The sequence below is a fragment of the Sminthopsis crassicaudata genome, chromosome 2 (genome assembly GCF_048593235.1).
Source record: "Sminthopsis crassicaudata isolate SCR6 chromosome 2, ASM4859323v1, whole genome shotgun sequence".
In the NCBI taxonomy this organism is placed as follows: Eukaryota; Metazoa; Chordata; class Mammalia; order Dasyuromorphia; family Dasyuridae; genus Sminthopsis; species Sminthopsis crassicaudata.
In genome coordinates, this window is record NC_133618.1 from 319091603 (window position 1) to 319111462 (window position 19860).

Here is a 19860-nt window from a genome sequence, read left to right on the forward strand (position 1 = left end):
GCTTCTGATCACCACCTCCCCAAATCAGCTTTCTTTTTTTTCAGTCCCTCCCCATTTCTTATCCTTTTCCCCTTCTACTTCTATTCTCCTTCCTATTAGCCTCCCTCCTTCCTTTTTTCTTTCCCTTCCTATAGGGTGAAACAAGTTTCTATATCAAATTCAATATGTATGATATTCTCTCTAAGCCAAATATGATGAGATTAAGGTTCAAACAATGCTAATCTCCCTCCCTTCTTTTCCTCAACTATAATATGCCTTTTTGCCTCTTCATGTAGTATAATCCACCCCATTTTACCTCCCCTTTCCTCTTCTTTTAGTACAATCCCTTTTCCATACCTAATTTATTTTTATTTCATCACATTAAAGTCAATTTATACCTAAACCCTCTAAGCATATCCCTAACTATACAGTTATCAAGAGTTATACATATGTCCATACATTCCCATGTAGGGATGCAAATATTTTAACCTTTAAAAACATAGGTGTTTTTTTTTTCTTTCCCTTTTTACCTTCTTATGCTTCTCTTCAGTTCTCTATTTGAAGATCAAATTTTCTGTTTAGCTCTGGTCTTTTCATCAAAGATAATTAAAAATATTTTGTTTCATTGAATGTCCATTTTTTCTCCTGAAAAATAATGCTTTGTTTTGCTGGGCAGTTGATCCTTGGCTGCAGTCCAAGCTCCTTTGCCTTCCAGAATATTATATTACAGGTACTTTGGTCCTTTATAGTGGAAACTGCTAAGTCTTAAGTTGTCCTGATTATTGCTCCTCAATATTTAAATTGTTTCTTTTTGGCTGCTTGCAGTATTTTCTCCTTAATCTGATAATTTTGGAATTTAGCTACAATATTCTTTGAAGTTTTCATTTTGAGGTCTCTTTCTGGAGGTGATTGATGGATTCTTTTAATGGCTATTTTACTATCTGGTTCTTGAATATCAGGACAGTTTTCTTTGATTATTTCTTGAAAGATGTTGTCTAAGCTCTTTTTTTTTTAAATTGTAGTTTTCAGGTAGTCCATAAAATTCTTAAATTGTCTCTCCTGGATTTATTTTCCAGTTCAAGTGTTTTTCAAGTGAGGTATTTTACACTTTCTTCTATTTTTTCTTTCTTTCTTTTTTTTTTTTTTTTTTTTTTTGGTTTTATTTGACTGAATCTTGATGTCTCATTGAGTCATTTACTTTCCTTTGTCCATTTATGATTTTTAATGAATTATTTTCTTCAGTTTGCTTTTTTTGACCTCCTTTTGCATTTGAACAATTGATTTTTAGAGGTGTTGTTTTGTTCATTATATTTTTTCCCCCATTTCACCAATTCCATTTTTCAAGAAGTGGTTTTCTTTTTCCATTTCACAAATCTATTTTTAGGATGTGGTTTTCTTTATTATATATTTTTTCCATTTTACCAAATGTATTTTTAAGGAGTTGTTTTCTTCAGTTAATTTTTATGTTTCTTTTCTCAAATTCTCCTACAGAGAGATTTCCTTTCCCTATTTTTCTTCTAATCTCTTTTAAGATCCTTTTTGAATTCTCCCAAGAGAGCTTTTTGAGTTGGAGACCAGTTCATATCTCCCTTTGAGGCTTCATCTGGAGGCATTTTGCCTTTAGTTTCCTCAGGATTTAAATTCTGTACTTCCCTGTCTCCATAATACCTGTCTATGGTCAGAGATCTTTTTGCTATTTTGCTCATTTTTAAAGTTTGGCATAGGGCTTCTAAAGGTACAGGGGAAGACTGCCTGAGCTTCCTCACAGAGTGACAGGGTTTTGTGCTGCCTTGTGGTTTATGGTGCTTCTGGCTTCCTTCCCATGCTAGGTGGGTGTGATTAAATCCTGCCTTTTACGCTGGAGTGTAAGAGTTATTTGCCTTTGGTAGTTGTATTGGAGATCTCACAGCTAATTTGCTAATCCACTAGTTTCTTTCTTTTTTTTTTTTTTTTGCTTTAGGATTTTTTATATTTAATTCGTTCTACTTTCACATCATCTCTACTAAGCTGATATACATAAGTGACAACTGTAGAAGCCTGGATGTCCATCAATATGAATGAAGGAATGATGTTTGTTTCCAGAGCATTATATGATCCAGTGGCAGATCCTGGATTAATGTAGAATTTATTTTCATGTTCAAAGGCCTCAAATTTGTGTGTATGTCCTCATCAAAGTCTCCTCTAACAATATGAACATCTCCTATGAGAATCTTCAGATAGTCATAACTTTCTTTGGTACAAAGATTTCCAGTGCAGAAAATATGCTGAATTTTTCCAGGGACCAGCAGTTTTTTGAATTTAGTTGGCAGACTGTTGCAGTGAAAGGGGATGTGAAGATCAACTAATACTAACACCAATCTGTGCCCAGCCATCCTATCACTGACCCCCGTCTGCCACAGCAACCACCACCACTGTCTCCTTCCTCAGCTTCCCTCTAATGCACTAGCTTCTGAAGCAGAACAGTGCATTTTGGCTAAGGGCCTCCCACTAGATTCTCCTGTGGGGCTTCTCTGTCCTGTGCCACTTCTTGCTGGGCTATGTTTCCCCTTATGTGATTGAAACAGAACTTTTCCAAAGTCCTTCCAAGTTATCTTCTGCTGGACATTTGTTACACTCCAAATATTTGTAGGTTCTGTTATTCCAAAATCTGTTCAGAGGCTTGATGTAGGGTTGATTCTGATGGAAGCCAGAAAGAACTCAGGCAAGGTTCTCTCTACTCTCTGCCATTTTGACTCCCCTGTCTCTCTTCCTCCCTCCCATATCTTGCAGATCTAATAATCTCAGGGTACAAATCCAGAAAGTCCCAAAGGTGTAAGAAGGTGTGTGCAACTATTATTCTTTCCCTTACTAACAGTATGTGAGGAAGATACTTTATTATTTAATTAATATATTTGAACCTGGCTTTATGTGCTAAAAATTGTCTAATCTAAAGCTTGGCATAGAAGTCAGACTGACTAGGGATGGTCCAGAGATGGTTCAAGGAAGCCAGATTGCCAGCAAAGAATGTTTAAATCTCAGCTAAATCTTGTTTCCCCTAACCATTTGTGACCAGAGAAATTGTACAAACTACAAAATACAGAGACACAGAGAGACAGAATCAGACATAGAGAAAGAAAGAGGAGAAAGAGAGAAGATCCACACAGAGACACACAGAGAAACTACTACTCCCCCAAAAGATCTCCAATATTGGTTTTTAGAGAAGTAGGAAAATCTCATATAGTGTAGGTTAAAATGTTACTCTTTTTTTTTCCCTGGTGTTTCTTTACAGTCAGTTCATAAGTCAACATGTCTCAGCCAGAAAAGCTCTGTACCAGAGGTTCTTAACCTGGGATTAACAGACACTCTTTACCTCCTTTCTCACTCTCTTCCAGCTACTGGTTAGATTTCAGAAAATGAGGAATATATATTTTGCATTGAAAAGCATTATTCTCAGGCTTCATAAGACTGACAAAGGAGTGTTTTACACACATATACCCACACATACACATAGAAATAGCATTTATTAAGCCTATATGATGTCAGGCACTGTGCTAAGTATTTTACAAATATTTAATACTCAATACCACTCTGGGAGAGGTAAGTGTTACTATTATTCCCATTAAAGTCACTTGCCCAGGGTCATACAGCTAGTAAGTATCTGATGTTAGATCTATATTCAGGCTTTTCTGATTCCAGGCCCAGCTATTTGGTCACTGCTACTGGGTTATGAAGTAAGATACTGTAGAGTCTAGATAGTTCTTCTCTAATAAAAATTTGGGAATAAATGATTGAGCTAGTAGAGTCACAAATTTCTTTGAAATTTAGAAGAATTTGGAAACAAGTCAAATAATATGGTTCTGTAGTATGCCTTGAGTGTCATCATTAACTTCTAAGGGAAAAGTTCACTCTGTAAAAACCCAGGGCTGCTTGAATTCCCCCATGATTGTGAATTTGATTTCTGATCATTTTTTTTTCAACTTTCTGCCTCAGTGCTCTCCCTGGCTTCCCTCAGTTGACCTTCTTGATTACCAACAAGCTTTGTAATTGACCCCATCACAATGTGAGCCAACAAATCCTGCTCTGCCTTGGCCATTGGCCATGAGAACCCATACTAAGTTTGGCTAACAACAACATGGAACATCAAAATTTATCTGTTATAAAATTATTGCTCACTGTTCTCTGTCACCCCAGGTAAACTTCTCTCCTCGGAAAGACCTCAGAAAATGCCAAATTCAAATATGTTTTGTGTGACAAAATTTTATTTGGTAGCCTCTTTGCTCTCTGCAAGCTAATATACAAATCAATATACTATTTATGACTATGCTGAGAAGGAATCACAGGACTCAGGCTAAGAGATTACTCCACTGGGGAGTCAGTGCTGGCCCCTGAAAGAGTAAGCTTTATAGTTCCAGCTGTTTGTAGTTTCAATTAAATTGCTAGAGCATTCCTTGATGCATCTCTGGTTTTGCTGGTTGCCCCACTGTCTTCCAATTTAACCTCAGAATCTGTAGCTATAGATTTGAACAAAAATTTCTAAGGATATCCATATCTCTAAAGTCTGGTAAAGGAAGTAATTTAATGGGAATAATAACAGGTGCTTCCCAGGGTTGTGAGGATTTCATGAGATAATATTTGTAAAGCACTTAGCAAAGAGCCTGGCACATAGGTACTTAATAAATGCTACTGATCTTGGTTTCCCAGAGCGTACCTCAGCAACCTTTACATATATTGTGTATATATATTACAGGAACCCTGAAACTCTGAGCCAGTGTTTTGATAAAAGTCCCCACTTTTGAAGCCTATTTCAGGGACAATAGCAACTAAAATGCTTGCTATGTAACCAAGGGCAACTATGGCATTCCTGGGATTTTGTCCTGGATTATCAAACTCTACTGAAATTATAACTGAACTTGTGATTTTCTGCCCTTCTGTTCTACCCTTCAAACTGTGCCAATAGAGGGAAAACCTAAGAGGATTTAGGTCATTAAATTCTGTACTCCCTGGGCCCTCATATCTTCTTTATTCTATTTTTGGCCATACCACTATATAAATACCCTTTTCTCTATTCCCCTATTCACTGCTATTCTTTCTTTGAGTACTATAATTAAATTACTTCTACCATCACCTTTGTAAAAAGTGTATTAATGGACTGCTCTATTATTCAATTCATCATCTTTGCGACTTTTCAATTCATAATTCCTTTCTCTGGCTACCATTTTCCTGTATGTATTATCTGATCATTAGAAATACAAGAAAAGCTTTGAGGGTAAAGATTGTCTCGATTTTGTATTTGTATCTCCAGTGCTTAGCATATGTGCTCAAATATCCTAATCCTTTCCCCCATATGTTAGTTTAAATATTTTTCCTCCTCTAAAAGGTCACAAAGCTGTGCCTAAAACTACATTGGTCCAAGGGATTGAGATTCAACTTGCTTACATAGAAGCAGCTTTCTGGTGGTAGCCTCTGTCAGTACTATTGTGGCTTATTGGTTATCCAAGATCATAAATGCTTCCATGATTTTCAGCACAATGTTTTCAGTATTTGCTGCTGGGTGCTTTTGAGGAAGACCAAAGAGGCATCAAGGTCAGCTATCATATTGACAATAAGTTATTTTGAGAGGGCTATAAGCCAAGACTAAAGTAGAATGAGAGTGGGTATATGATTTTTTGTTCACAGATGATTATGCATTCCACTAAGCATCTGAGGCTGATGTATCAGAGTATGGATCAATTCTCTACTATCTGTATTAATTTTGAACCATCAGTTATAGTGCAAATGGGGAAATTTTGAATGTTGTGGATTCACTTACCTTGGCAATATTTTTTTCAGAGATGTCCATGCAGATGATGAGGTTGGTGCATGGACTGCCAGACCTAGCTCAATATTTAGGAGAGCCTGAAGGAATATGTGAGAGGGAAGAAGCATTAGATTGACTTCTAAACTGAAGATCTACTGAGCCATTGAATTCATTGTTATATACCTATAAAACCTTGACAGTATACCAGCACAATGCCAGGAAACTGAATTGCTTCCATCTGAATTGTCTTAGGAGGATTCTGGAGATCATCTGGCAGAATAAGGTAACAAACACTGATGTCCTTTACTAGGCTGAGTTAACTGCCAGTCACTCAAACTCTTCTGCAAAGAATGCAACTCTGATGGTCTATCTACATTGTTCAAAATCCGAGTGTATGTGCACTTGTTACTCCTTTCATTCATTTTGGAGTCTTATTTTCTTCTTTCTTTTTATCTGGTTATTTCTAATTTTCCTCCTTTCAGTTAAGTAGACTCCTTGTCATCTCTTTTAATTTTTCATTGATTTAAAATTTTTCATTTTCTGTACTTCATTTTCTTCATTATTTATCTTTTTGTTTTTTCTATTCTAGTTTTATTCATTGATTCATGGGTCCCACACTTTTTTAGTCTACATACCGTATGGAATTAAAGTTTCTAAAATACCCTTTTTTGATTCTCTGTTCTAAAGCATTTCTATGTTCTATTACCATATAGATCTTGTCTTGACCTCTTTTCTTCCCCTCCTGCCTTTTTTCCTGTTGTGCCTCCCTCTTAGAAATACCAGTTTCTTCAGGTGTTAGGATACTATATCATTATAGGAATGTTCTCATGTCCCTTGTCTACATAATTCATTAACCTTTGCCCTTCCCCTGGTAACTTTTTTTTTTCATTTCTTGTGAATTCCCCTTCCTGGGCCCATGCTCTCCTGATTTTTTGGGTATCAGTGGATCACAGGAGCTTTCATTCCTTTTCTCCTGAAGCAAAATGAGTGTCCTTTCTGATCATCAAGTACCTGTAGAGTATATCCTTGTAAGACTCCTAGATCCTTTTATATATATCTTTTCCTTTATGAGAATTGTACAACCTTCCATCACTGAAATAAGATATTGACCTTTTCCCCTTCATTTCAACTCCTACTAAAGGGCAAAGTGAAAATAGGGAAAAAAATCTACTAGTCACCTAATAAAAGAAGTCACAAAATGACATTTCACAGGAGTATATAGCCAAAACATAAAGCTTCTAGAAAAAAAAATTACAGGAAATTGGAAATAAGTAAGTACTAAGGAGTCACAGTTAAGTCCATACAAAATTTAGCAACAATCATATAAAAGGACTGAAGGGCTTAGAATAAAATATTCTATAAGGCCAAAACTATAAGCTGGGGAAAAATAGCTTACCCCCAAAACTGAATGTAATCCTATGGACCAAAGGCATTCTCATTACTTATGAAATTCAAGTAGAATTGATAGAAAAAAACACAGAGTTGAATAGAAACTTTGAAAGACAAACACAGGAGTCAATAGAAGCATAAAGTAAAAATGAGCAATCATAAGGGATTAAATAATAATGAAGTATTTACATTTAAAGAGGGGGAAAAGATGCACGTCAAAATCTCATAATAATCAGGAAGGAGTCTAGTAATACAGAGAGACTTTTTAAATGTTATAAGCTGAAGAAAGGAAAAAGGGATGAGGAAAAATATTGAGGGAAATGAAAAGGGGAGGGAAATTATCTCACATAATTCAAATGTGCAAATAGAAGACTTAAGAAAGAGGAAGCAGGAAGAGTGGGCTGATAGTTGAATTTTACTCTCATCTGAACTAACCAAAGAAATGAAGGATTCAAAGAGAGAGATTTGGATGTAAAAATATTTCTTACTTAATGAAAAAGTGATTTAAAGAAGAGAAGAGGAATGTAAAAGGGAGAGCAGCTTAAGGTAAGGATTATTTCTAAGCAAAATAAATTCTAGTAACAAGATGTGGATCTGGATCTTTGAAGAGGGGGTTTAAAAGGAAATAATAAAAAGATATATATATATATATATTATATATATATCTATGTTTGGGCTGTGATGAAGGAAAAGGAAAAGAATGGGAAGAAGAAGATTTCATGAAATCTAAACTATTGGTGCATGAAATCTCTCTTAACACCCACTTTTTTTTTTTTAAATAAAGAGTAGGCTAAGAGACTTCTAGGCATCAAGATGGTGTAGTAAGCAGTAAAATTCATAACTCCCATATTCACCTCCAAACAACCATAAAAAAAGCACCCCCAAACAAATACTAGAACAGTGTAACCAGCAAAAAGATAGGGTGAAACATTTTTCTAGCACAAAAAACTTGGAAGACTAATAAGAAAGGTCTGTCCTACTTGGGCAAAAATGGAGTACAGTCCAAGACAGACAGCATCCCAATAAGTTAGCAGCACATCCCACCTCTGCAAACTAATGGGAGATCCTGAGCTTCAGTGTGGTGGAGCAGGTAAACCCCAAAACCAGGATTCTTCCCCCTGTCCCATGAGCCTTACTATCAGGGCATTGGGCCAGTTCCAGGTCGAAGAATCCCCATGTACTTCATTATAGCTCTGTGCAAACAGGCAACCTCCTGTGTGCCAGACAACCACATAATTCAATGCAGCCCCATGGAAATGCAGAAAAGAAATGAGTGATGCAAGAGAATTATAAAAAAGAGTCAACAGCTTGGAAAAAAGAGACCTGCTTAAAAAGTAGAACTGGTCAAAAGGAAAAAGAAAGTGCAAAAGGTAAAGGAGGAAAACAACTCCTTGTACAAACAAAATCAATGCAACCAAGAATTGAACAAATAGAAACTAATGATTCTATTAGTCACTATAAATCATCAAGATTCAATTAAATAAATTCATATAAACTACCTCATGGGAAAAAACAACAGATCTAGAAAATAGATCCAGGAGAGACAATGTCAGAATCATTGGACTACCTGAAAGCTATAATCAAAAGGATCACTTGGACAGAATCTTTCAAGATATTATTAAGGAAAAGTGACATTATTTCCTGGAACCAGAGGACAAAATAGGCATTGAAAGAATCCACTAATCACTTCAGGAAAGCGATTCCAGAATAAAACCTTCAAGAAACATCTTAATAAAATTACAAAACCATCAAGTTAAGGAGGGGGGGAATACTTCAAGTGATCAGAAAGAAACAATTTTCAAACCTTAGAGAGTCATGATCAGGATTACACAGAATACTAAAAGACTGAAGATCATATAACCTGGTATTCCAGAAGACAAAGTAACATACAGACTATAACCAAAAATTAAATATGATACTTTAAGAAAAAAAAATCATTTAATGAAATAAAAGGATTTCAAGCTTTCATAAGAAGCAGACTAGAATTGAAGAAAAAGTTTGATCTCCAATATCAAGACCCAAGAGTAACCTAAAAAAGGTAAAAGAAAATATAAGGAATTTGATGGAAATGAACTGTTTACATTGATGATTCCTTGTAATTCTTTTTTTTTAAATTATAATAACTTTTTATTGACAGAACATATGCATGGGTAATTATTTACAACATTATCCCTTGTACTCACTTCTGTTTTGACTTTACCCTTCCCTCCCTCCACCCCCTCCCCTAGATGGCAGGCAGTTTTTTATATATGTTAAACATGTTATAGTATATTTTAGATACAATATATGTGTGTAGAACCATAGAGTTCTCTTGTTGCACAAGAAGAATTGTATTCAGAAGGTAAAAATAACCTGGGAAGAAAAACAAAAATACAAGTAGCCCACATTCATTTCCCTGTATTCCTTCTCTGGGTGTAGCTGATTCTGTCCATCATTGATCAATTGGAACTGAATTAGGTCTTCTCTTTGTAGAAGAAATCCACTTGCATCAGAATACATCCTCACACAGTATTGTTGTTGAAGTGTATAATGATCTCCTGGTTCTGCTCATTTCACTCAGCATCAGTTCATGTAAGTCTTTCCAAGCCTTACTGTATTCATCCTGCTGGTCATTTCTTACAGAACAATAATATTCCATAACATTCATATACCACAATTTACCCATCCATTCCCCAATTGATGGTCATCCATTTAATTTCCAGTTTCTAGCCACTACAAAAAGGGCTGCCACAAACATTTTGGCACATACAGGTTCCTTTCCCTTCTTTAGTATCTCTTTGAGATATAAGTAACACTGCTGGATCAAAGTGTATGCACAGTTTGATAACTTTTTGAGCATAGTTCCAAATTACTGTCCAGAATGGTTGGATTCATTCACAACTCCACCAACAATGAATCTATCAGTGTTCCAGTTTTCCAGCATGCCCTCCAACATTCATCATTATTTTTTCCTATCATCTTAGCCAATCTGACAGGTATGTTGTGATATCTCAGAGTTGGCTTAATTTGCATTTCTCTGATCAATAATGATTTGAAACACCCCTTCATATCAGTAGAAGTAGTTTCAATTTCATTATCTGAAAATTGTCTGTTCATATCATTTGACCATTTATCAAATGGAGAATGGCTTGATTTCTTATAAATTAGAGGCAATTCTCTATTTATTTTGGAAATGAGGCCTTTATCAGAATCTTTAACTGTAAAAATATTTTCCCAGTTTGTTGCTTCCCTTCTAATCTTGTTTGCATTAATTTTGTTTGTACAAAGGCTTTTTAATTTGATATAATCAAAATTTTAATTTTGATCAATAATGATATCTAGTTTTTCTTTGGTCACAAATTCCTTCTTCCTCCGCAAGTCTGAGAGGTAAACTATCCTATGTTCCTCTAATTTAATTTTAATCTTGTTCTTTATGCCTACATCATGGACCCATTTTGATCTTATCTTGGCCTACAGTGTTAAGTGTGGGTCAATGCTTAGTTCTGCCATACTAATTTCCAATTTTTCCAGCAGTTTTTGTCAAACAGTGAATTCTTATCTCAAATTCTAGGGTCTTCGGGTTTGTCAAATACTAGATTATTAAAGTTATTGGATATTTTGTCCTTTGAACCTAACTTATTCCACCGACCAACTAATCTATTTCTTAGCCAATATCAAATGGTTTTAGTGACTTCTGCTTTATAATATAGTTTTAAATCAGGTACAGCTAGGCCACCTTCATTTTCTTTTTTCTTTTTTTTTTTTTTTCATTAATTCCCTTGAAATTCTTGACCTTATGCTCTTCCATATGAATTTTGTTATTTTTCTAGGCCATTAAAATAGTTTCTTAGAAGTCTGATTGGTATAGTTCTAAATAAATAGATTAGTTTAGGTAGTATTGTCATCTTTATTATATTTGCTCGGCCTACCCAAGAGCACTTAATATTTGTCCAGTTATTTAAATCTGACTTTATTTGAGTGGAAAGTGTTTTGTAATTTTGCTCATATAATTCCTGACTTTCCTTTGGTAGATAGATTCCCAAATATTTTATGCTATCGACAGTTATTTTGAATGGAATTTCTCTTTGTATCTCTTGCTGTTGGATTTTGTTGGCGATGTATAAAAATGCTGAGGATTTATGTGGATTTATTTTGTATCCTGCAACTTTGCAAAAGTTGTGAATTATTTCTAATAGCTTTTTAATAGAATCTCTGGGGTTCTCTAGGTATACCATTATATCATCTGCATAGAGTGATAATTTGGTTTCCTCCATTACCTAGTCTAATTCCTTTCATCTCTTTCTCAACTCTTATTGCTGAGACTAGAATTTCTAAGACAATATTGAATAATAATGGTGATAGTGGGCAACCTTGTTTTATTCCTGATCTTATTGGGAATGGTTCCAGTTTATCTCTATTACATATGATGCCTACTGATTGTTTTAAATAGATGCTGATTATTTTAAAGAAAATACTCTCAAGTGTTTTTATTAGAAATGGATATTGGACTTTATCAAATGCTTTTTTTTTTGCATCTATTGAGATGGTTTTTGTTAGTTTAGTTATTGATATAGTCAATTATGCTAAAATTTTCCTAATATTGAACCAGCCCTGTAATACTGGTATAAATACTATTTGGTTATAGTGTATTATTGTGAGGATGATTTTCTACAACCTTTTTGCTAATATTTTATTTAAAAGTTTAGCATCAATATTCATTAGGGAGATTGGTCTGTAATTTTCCTTCTCTGTTTTCAATCTACCTGGTTTAGGTATCAGTACTATGTCTGTGACATAAAAGGAATTTGGTAGGGCTTCTTCAATCCCTATTTTTTCAAATAGTTTATATAGCATTGGAGTTAATTGTCCTGTAAATGTTTGGTAGAATTCACATGTAAGTCTATCTGGTCCTGGGGATTTTTTCTTAGGGAGTTGATGAATAGCTTGTTCTATTTCTTTTTCTAAGATGGGACTGTTTAACCAATTTAGTTCTTCCTCTTGTTAATCTGGGAAAGCTATATTTTTGAAGGTATTTTTCTATTTCATTTAATTTATCTAATTTATTGGCATAAAGTTGGGCAAAGTAACTCCTAATTATTGCTCTAATTTCCTCTTCATTAGTGGTGAGTTTTCCCTTTTCATTTTTAAGACTAACAATTTGCTTTTCCTCTTTCCTTTTTAAAATCAGATTTACTAAGGGTTTATCTACTTTGTTGGCTTTTTCCACAGAACCAACTCTTACTTTTATTAATTAATTCGATAGATTTTTATTTTCAATTTTATTAATCCCTCCTTTTATTTTTAGAATTTCAAGTTAAGTGTTTGATGGGGTTTTTAATTTATTCCTTTTCTAGTATTTTTAGTTGCAAGCTTAATTCATTGACCTTCTCTTTCTCTATTTTATGCAAGTAGGCCTCTAGAGATATAAAGTTTCCCCTTATTACCATTTTGGCTGCACCCCACACATTTTGGTATGACATCTCATTATTGTCATTTTCTTGGGTGAAGTTATTAATTATGTCTATGATTTGCTGTTTCACCCAATCATTCTTTAGTATGAAATTATTTAGTTTCCAATTATTTTTTGGTCTATTTTCCCCTGGCTTTTTATTGAATATAATTTTCATTGCATTGTGATCTGAAAAGGATGCATTTGCTATTTCTGCCTTTCTACATTAGAATTTGAGGTTTTTATTTCCTAATATATGGTCAATTTTTCTATAGGTTCCATGAACTGCTGAGAAGAAAGTGTACTCCTTTCTGTCTCCATTTAGTTTTCTCCAAAAATCTATCATATCTAAACTTTTCTAGTATTCTAATTACCTCTTTGACTTCTTTCTTATTCTGTGGTTTGATTTATCTAATTCTGAGAGCGCAAGATTGAGATCTCCTACTATTAAAGTTTTGCTGTCTATTTCTTCTTGCAGCTCTCTTAATTTCTCTTTTTAGAATTTAGATGCTATACCACTTGGTGCATATATGTTTAATATTGATCAAGATCAAGATAAGGAAGAGCACTATATCTTGCTTCATTATCTATGCTGCCCTTTAGCAAGATATAGTGCCCTTCCTTATCTTTTTTAATTAGATCAATTTTTGTTTTTGCTTGATTTGAGATCAGGATGGTTACCCCTGCTTTTTTGAATTCACCTGAGGCATAGTAGATTCTGCTCCAGCCTTTTACCTTTACTCTGTATGTATCACCCTGCTTCAATTGTGTTTCCTGTAAACAATATATTATAGGATTCTGGCTTTTAATCCAGTCTGCTAATCACTTCCTCTTTATGGGGGAGTTTTCCCCATACATATTTATGGTTAAAATTACAAATTCTGTATTACTTGCTATATTGTTAACCTCTGCTACTTATGCTTTTCTCCTTTCCTTTCCCCTTATCCCCCTCCCGAGTATTAAACTTGTGAGTACCACTTGCTTCTCACAGCCCTCCCTTTTAAAAATCCCTCCCTCCACCTTAGAGTTCCTCCCCCTTTCTTACCCCTTTTCCTCACAATTTCTATATTCCTTTCCACTTAGCTGACTCCTTCCCTTTTCTCTTTTCTCCTCCCACTTTTCAATGGGAGAAGTATCTCTGTAAATCGAATATGTCTAATATTTTTCTCTTTAAGCCAATTCTGATGAGAGTGAAATACACACTATTTTCATCCCACTCTCTTCTTTTTCTCAGATATAATAGGTTTTCTTTGCCTCTTTGTGAGATGTAGTACCCCCATTTTACCCTTTTTCTGGTACAATTTCCTTTTCACCTCTAGTTTCCAGAACAAATTATACATGTGTTATGTATCTTTATAACAGAAATATAATTCCAAGATTTCTTTTTACCTTTTTAGGTTTCTCTTGAGTCCTATATTTGGAGATCAAACTTTTTGTTTAGTTCCGTTTTGTTTTGTTTTGTTTTGTTTTTCATCAGAAATAGATGAAATTCACCTATTTCATTGAATGTCCATCTTCTTCCCTGGGAAAAAATGTTCATTTTGCCTGAATAAGTTATTCTTGGCTGCATACCAAGTTCATTAGCATTTCAGAATATCAGATAACAGGCCCTTCATTCCTTTAATGTGGATGCTGTTGGATCCTGGGTAATCCGTATTGTGGCTTCTCTATATTTGAATTGATTTTTTTCTAGCAGCTTGTAGTATTTTTTCCTTAGTCTTATAGTTCTGGAATTTAGCCACAATAATTCTTGGAGTTTTGATTTTAGGGTCCCTTTCAGTAGGTGATCAATGAATTCTTTCAATGTCTATTTTACCCTCTGTTTTTATAAAATCTGGGCAGTTCTCTTTGATAATTTCCTGGAAAATAGTGTCCAGGATCTTTTTTTCATTATATTTTTCAAGAAGTTAAATAATTCTCAGATGATCTCTCCTAGATCTGTTTTCCAGGTCTGTTGTTTTCCCAAGAAGGTATTTGACATTTTTTCCCATTGTTTCATTTTTTTGGTTTTGTTTGATGGATTCTTGGTGTCTCCTAGAGTCATTCAATTCCATTTATTCAATTCTGATTTTTAATGAATTATTTTCTTCACTCACTTTTTTATTTCTTTTTCTAATTGTCCAATTGAATTTTTAAGTGAGTTGTTTTGTTCTATGGATTTTTTTCCATTTCACCAATTTTATTTTTTTAGAGAGCTATTTTCTTTTTCCAATTCACTAATTCTGTTTTTTAAGGATTTGATTTCTTTATCCACTCTCTCTTTATCCAGACTCTCTTGCCAAGCTTCCCTTTCCTTTGCCCATTTTTCCTCTAATTCTCTTGTAAGAGCCTTTTTAATTTCTTCTATGAGAGTCTTGTGTGTTGAGGACCAGGTCATATCTCCCTTTGGAGATTCATCTGGAGACAGTCTGTTTTTTAGTCTCCTCTGGGTTTAAAGTCTGCTCTCTATCCATATAGAAGCTCTTTATTGTCAGAGTGTGCTTTAATTTTTTGCTCATTTTGTCAAAGAAGAATTTAAGAAAACAAATTAACAAAAAAAGCAAATACAATCTGCTTTATTTGGGGGGGGGGGGGCTGGATGTTATTACCGAGTTTCCTCTACAGATTGCAGGGGACAGCAGTGAGGCACTAGCAGGACAGCAATGGCTGCACTGCATCTACACTCTGAGACTGAGAGCTTGCTGAGTCAGTCTGAGTAGGTGTGGCCAGGTCCCAAGAGACCCTAGCTTTTCTGGGGTATAGTCTTTACTCCTTGTGTTTATAGCTTCTCTGCTGATCTACTGGCTTGCTGCCAAGGCAAAGTAGCTACATTGTGATAAAGTTCTCCTCACAACAATGGCTGAGATCACACCCCACCCCCTCAGGTGTGCTCAGTGTGAGCTGCCTGCCATACTCTCAGTGCCTGCCATACTCTCATTGCCTCCCATACTCTCACTGCCTGCCTTCAGTCTGCACCTTATCTGTCCTCCCCACAAGCAAAAACAGACGTTTTCTGGTGAATTTCGAGAATATCTTCTGTTGGTAATGTATTTGTGAGCTTTTTCAGTCAAGTCCTAATTCTGAGGCTTTGTTATGAAATAAAGTATTTTCAGAGCAAAAAGGAGCTTAGATAGATGTGTGTGTCCTCTCTGCCACCTTGGCTGGAAGTCCTCCCTTGTAATTTTTTTTTTTTTATTCATTTTTCCAAATTATCCCCTCCCTCCCTCCACTCCCTCCCCCCGATGGCAGGTAATCCCATACATTTTACATGTGTTACAATATAACCTAGATACAATATATGTGTGTAAATACCATTTTCTTGTTGCACATTAATTATTAGCTTCCGAAGGTATACCTCCCTTGTAATTCTTAAAAATTGTACTATGCATCGTTTAGTTAGAAGGAATGTACATAGAGGATACAGATATTGGAGGGAATGACATAAAAATAATTAAGGGACAAGAAAGAAGAGTACACTGGTTGCCAAAGAAGATGTAGAATGGGATAAATTATTTCACATGAAGAAGCCTGAAGAACCTATTACAGTAGAGAATAAGATAGGAAGGTGGGCAAAGATATCACTTGAAATTTACTCCAATGAGTATTGGCTCAAAGAAGGAATAATATGCACAATCAATTGAATATGGAAATCTATCTTATCAACAGAGAAGTAGGAGAGGAGAGATTAAGTAAAGGGAGGACTGACAGAAGGGAGGGCGGATTGGGAGAGGTGTAGACTGAAATAAAACATTGTTGAAGAGGGAAAGGATGAAAAGAGAGAAGAAAAATATGATGGAAGGAAATACAGAATCAGTAAATAGAACTGTGTGAGTGGGATGAAGTCTCCCATAAAACAGAAGCATATAGTAGAGTGGATCAAAAATCAGAATCCTACAATACATTGTTTACAAAACACACACCCAGTTTAAAGGTAAGGAATTAGAGTAGAATTTATTTTTTTATTTTTTATTTTTTGCTGAAGCAATTGGGGTTAAGTGACTTGTCTAGGGTCACACAACTAGGAAGTGTTAAGTGTCTTAAGGCCAGATTTGAACTTGGGTTCTCCTAACTTCAGAGCTGGTGCTCTAACTACTTTGCCACCTAGCTGCCCCTGGAGCAGAATTTATTATGCTTCATCTGAAGTTAAAAACAAACAAACAAACAAAAAAACACCATAAGGATAGCAAGGCTGATCTCAGACAAAGCAAAAGCAAAAATAGACCTAATTATCAAAGATGTGGAAGAAAACTACATTTTGCTAAAAGGTAGCCTAGACAATGAAGAAATATCAATACTAAACATATATGCACCAAGTGGTATATAGCATCCAGATTCTTAAAAGAAGTTAAATGAGTTACAGATTCATGACCAAATAAGAGACAAAGGATGTTACAAAATATAAAATAGGCAATTTTGATTATATTAAATTAAAAACTTTTGTACAAATAAAACCGATGCAACCAAGATTAGAAGGAAAGCAGAAAGCTACAAGATGATCTTTATACTAAGTGTGTCTGATAAAGGTGTCACTTCTCAAATGTGTAGAGAACTGAATTTATAAGAATACAAGTTATTCCCCAGTGGATAAATGATCAAAAGATAAGAACAGACAGTTTTCAGATGGTGAAGTAAAAACTACCTGTTTTGAAAAAGTACTCAATCACTTTTTGATTAGAGAAATAAAAATTAAAACAATTCATGTCTATCAGATTTGCCAATATAATAAAAAAAGGAAAGTGACAAATATTGGAGAGAATATAGGAAAATTTGGACACTAATGCATTGTTGGCAGAGTTGTGAACTGATCCAACCATTCTGGAGAGCAATTTGGAACTATACTCAAAGGGCAATCAAACTGAGCATATCCTTTGATCTAGAAACATCACTGCTGGATGTATACCAAAGGGATCATAAAAAAATGGATCTACATGTGTAAAAATATTTATAGCAGACCTTTTTATATTGACAAAATATTGGAAATTGAGGGGATGACTATCAATTTGGATATAACTGAGCTGTAATATATGAATGTAATGAAATATTGGCAATAAGAAACAGGCAGATTTCAGAAAAAAAGCTGGAAAGTCTTTTATGAACTGATACCAAATGAAATGAGCAGAAGTAGGAAAACATGTTACACAATATTACACACAAACCATTGTATGATGATCAGTGACTCAGCTCTTCTCAGCAACATAATGATCCAAGTACAAAAAAATTCATGAAAGAAAATGCTATCCATATCTAGATAAAAACGGATGGACTATGAATATAGATCAAAGCTATTTTTTCACTTTATTCTTTTTCAGATTTTTTACCCTTCTACTTTTTCTTTCACAACTATGACTAATATGGAAATAGGTTCTATATGATAGCACATTTTAACCTATATCAAATTACCTATCAATTTAGAAAGAGAAGAGAGAGAAGGAGGAAGAAAAATTTGAAACTCAAAATCTTGTAAAATGAATACTAAAAATTATCTTGATGTGTAATTGGAGAAAATTATATTAAAAAAACTGTTAAATAAAACAAAATAAAAATGGAAATGTAGGTTCAAAAAAATAAAGAGAATACTAGAAATTGATCAACATAATGAGTAACTCCTATTACCAGAATTCATGATAAAACATGCTGTCTACCTCTTGAGAGGTAATGGATTAGCTATATAAAGAAATGATTCTAATTTATAAGAATGAATGCCATTTTCTAGTTGGTAAACAGTCAAAGAATGTGTTCAGTCTTTAAAGGAGAAAATACAAGCTATCAGTAGCCATATGAAAAAACATTCTCCAAATCCCTAGAGAAATATAATTAAAATGACTTTGAATTTTACTTTATATTCCTCACACTGGAAAAGTTGGCAAAAAAGGAAAATTATAAACATCAGAGGAGCTGCAGGAAAATGAGCATTTAATTCAATATTGATGAAACTATGAATTGGTACAGCCATTCTGGAAACCAATTTGGAACTATGCCTAAAAAGTTAATAAACTGTGCATATCCTTTGACACAATAATCCTACTAATAGGTCTGTATCCCAAAGCAATCAAAGAGTTTCCTCTTTCCTGCAATATGTACAATATATACAAAATTATAACAGCTCTTTTTGTATTATCAAACTGGATGGAAACTAGGGAGGCAATCATCAGTTGAAAATTGAACAAATTATGTGATATGCATCTGATGGAAAATCATTATAACATCAGAAATGATGAAAGGGACATTTCAAAGAAACTTGGGAAGATCTATATGAACTGATTTAGAGTAAAGTGAACTGAACCAGGAGAGCAATTTATACAATTACAATAACAAACAACTTTGAAAGACTTAAGAACTCTAAATCGTTGCAATAACCAATCACAATTCCAGAAACTTTATGATGCATCAGTAGCCACCTCTTGTCAGAGATATGACACCCCAAGAGGCAAATGAGAAATATACTTTAATGTTGCCTATGTGGAAATTTGTTTTGTTGTTGCTTTTGCTTTTTTTTTTTTTTTAACTATTCATATCCTTTACAAGGGATTTTCTTCCTCTTTTTTCTGTTGGATGATAGGAAGAGAAAATTAAATATTGTTTGGAAAAATAAAATGTAAAAAAGAATCAAAGTCCATTTCTTCTTTTATGGGAAGATTGCAAGCATCTCAACTGAGAAATCTAGCTGAAACAAGTAGGGAATAAGAGATACAAAATATTCAGCAAGGTGGAGCAGAAAAAGGATGAGGAGCAAGATCAACAGGATGCCTAACAAGTAACAGGACCAATAAAGTTCCAGATGACATTACCAGAAAATAGTAACAATATTATTGAGTTAGAAGTAATATTTGTTCTTCCATGTATGTACCGGTTAGATTACAATCATGAAAATACTCTTGATACTAACATGTCTATTTCCCATGAACTAGTTATTGTACATATAGTTGACACAGAATATGCCAGTTTGCCAAAAGGAACCTATCAGGAGTCTAAAGTGATCTAAAAGTCTTGCTCTCTTCCAGATGTTTGCTGGCTGACCTGAGCTGTTTATCTCAAACCTTAAACGAGTGTTGTGGTCAACAATTGCTGCAAAATAATCTGCTTCTGTGTCCCACATGTTTCTGAAAAGAACTGTCCACTCATCACTTTAACTCCTCCTTGAGTCAAACCCCTTGTGGTTTTCAACCATAAATTGCCCTTGCATCTTCTGGGCTGTAGGTTTCCTCATAACATGTACTTGGCTGCCTTGTCACCAGTACTTATTTTCTTTCTAATAAAACTTTTCTGCTTTCAAACTCAACTTAGATTCCTTTGTATTTGAGAGATAAGC

General features: G+C 34.5%; 1 long non-coding RNA gene and 1 pseudogene across 1 annotated transcript in view; both read right to left on the minus strand.

Annotated features, from left to right (window-relative positions):
* LOC141556277 (uncharacterized) overlaps positions 1-19860 on the minus strand; it is a 133948-nt gene that overhangs the window by 79910 nt on the left and 34178 nt on the right. The window lies entirely within an intron of this gene.
* LOC141553478 (vacuolar protein sorting-associated protein 29 pseudogene) lies at positions 1936-2351 on the minus strand (annotated as a pseudogene).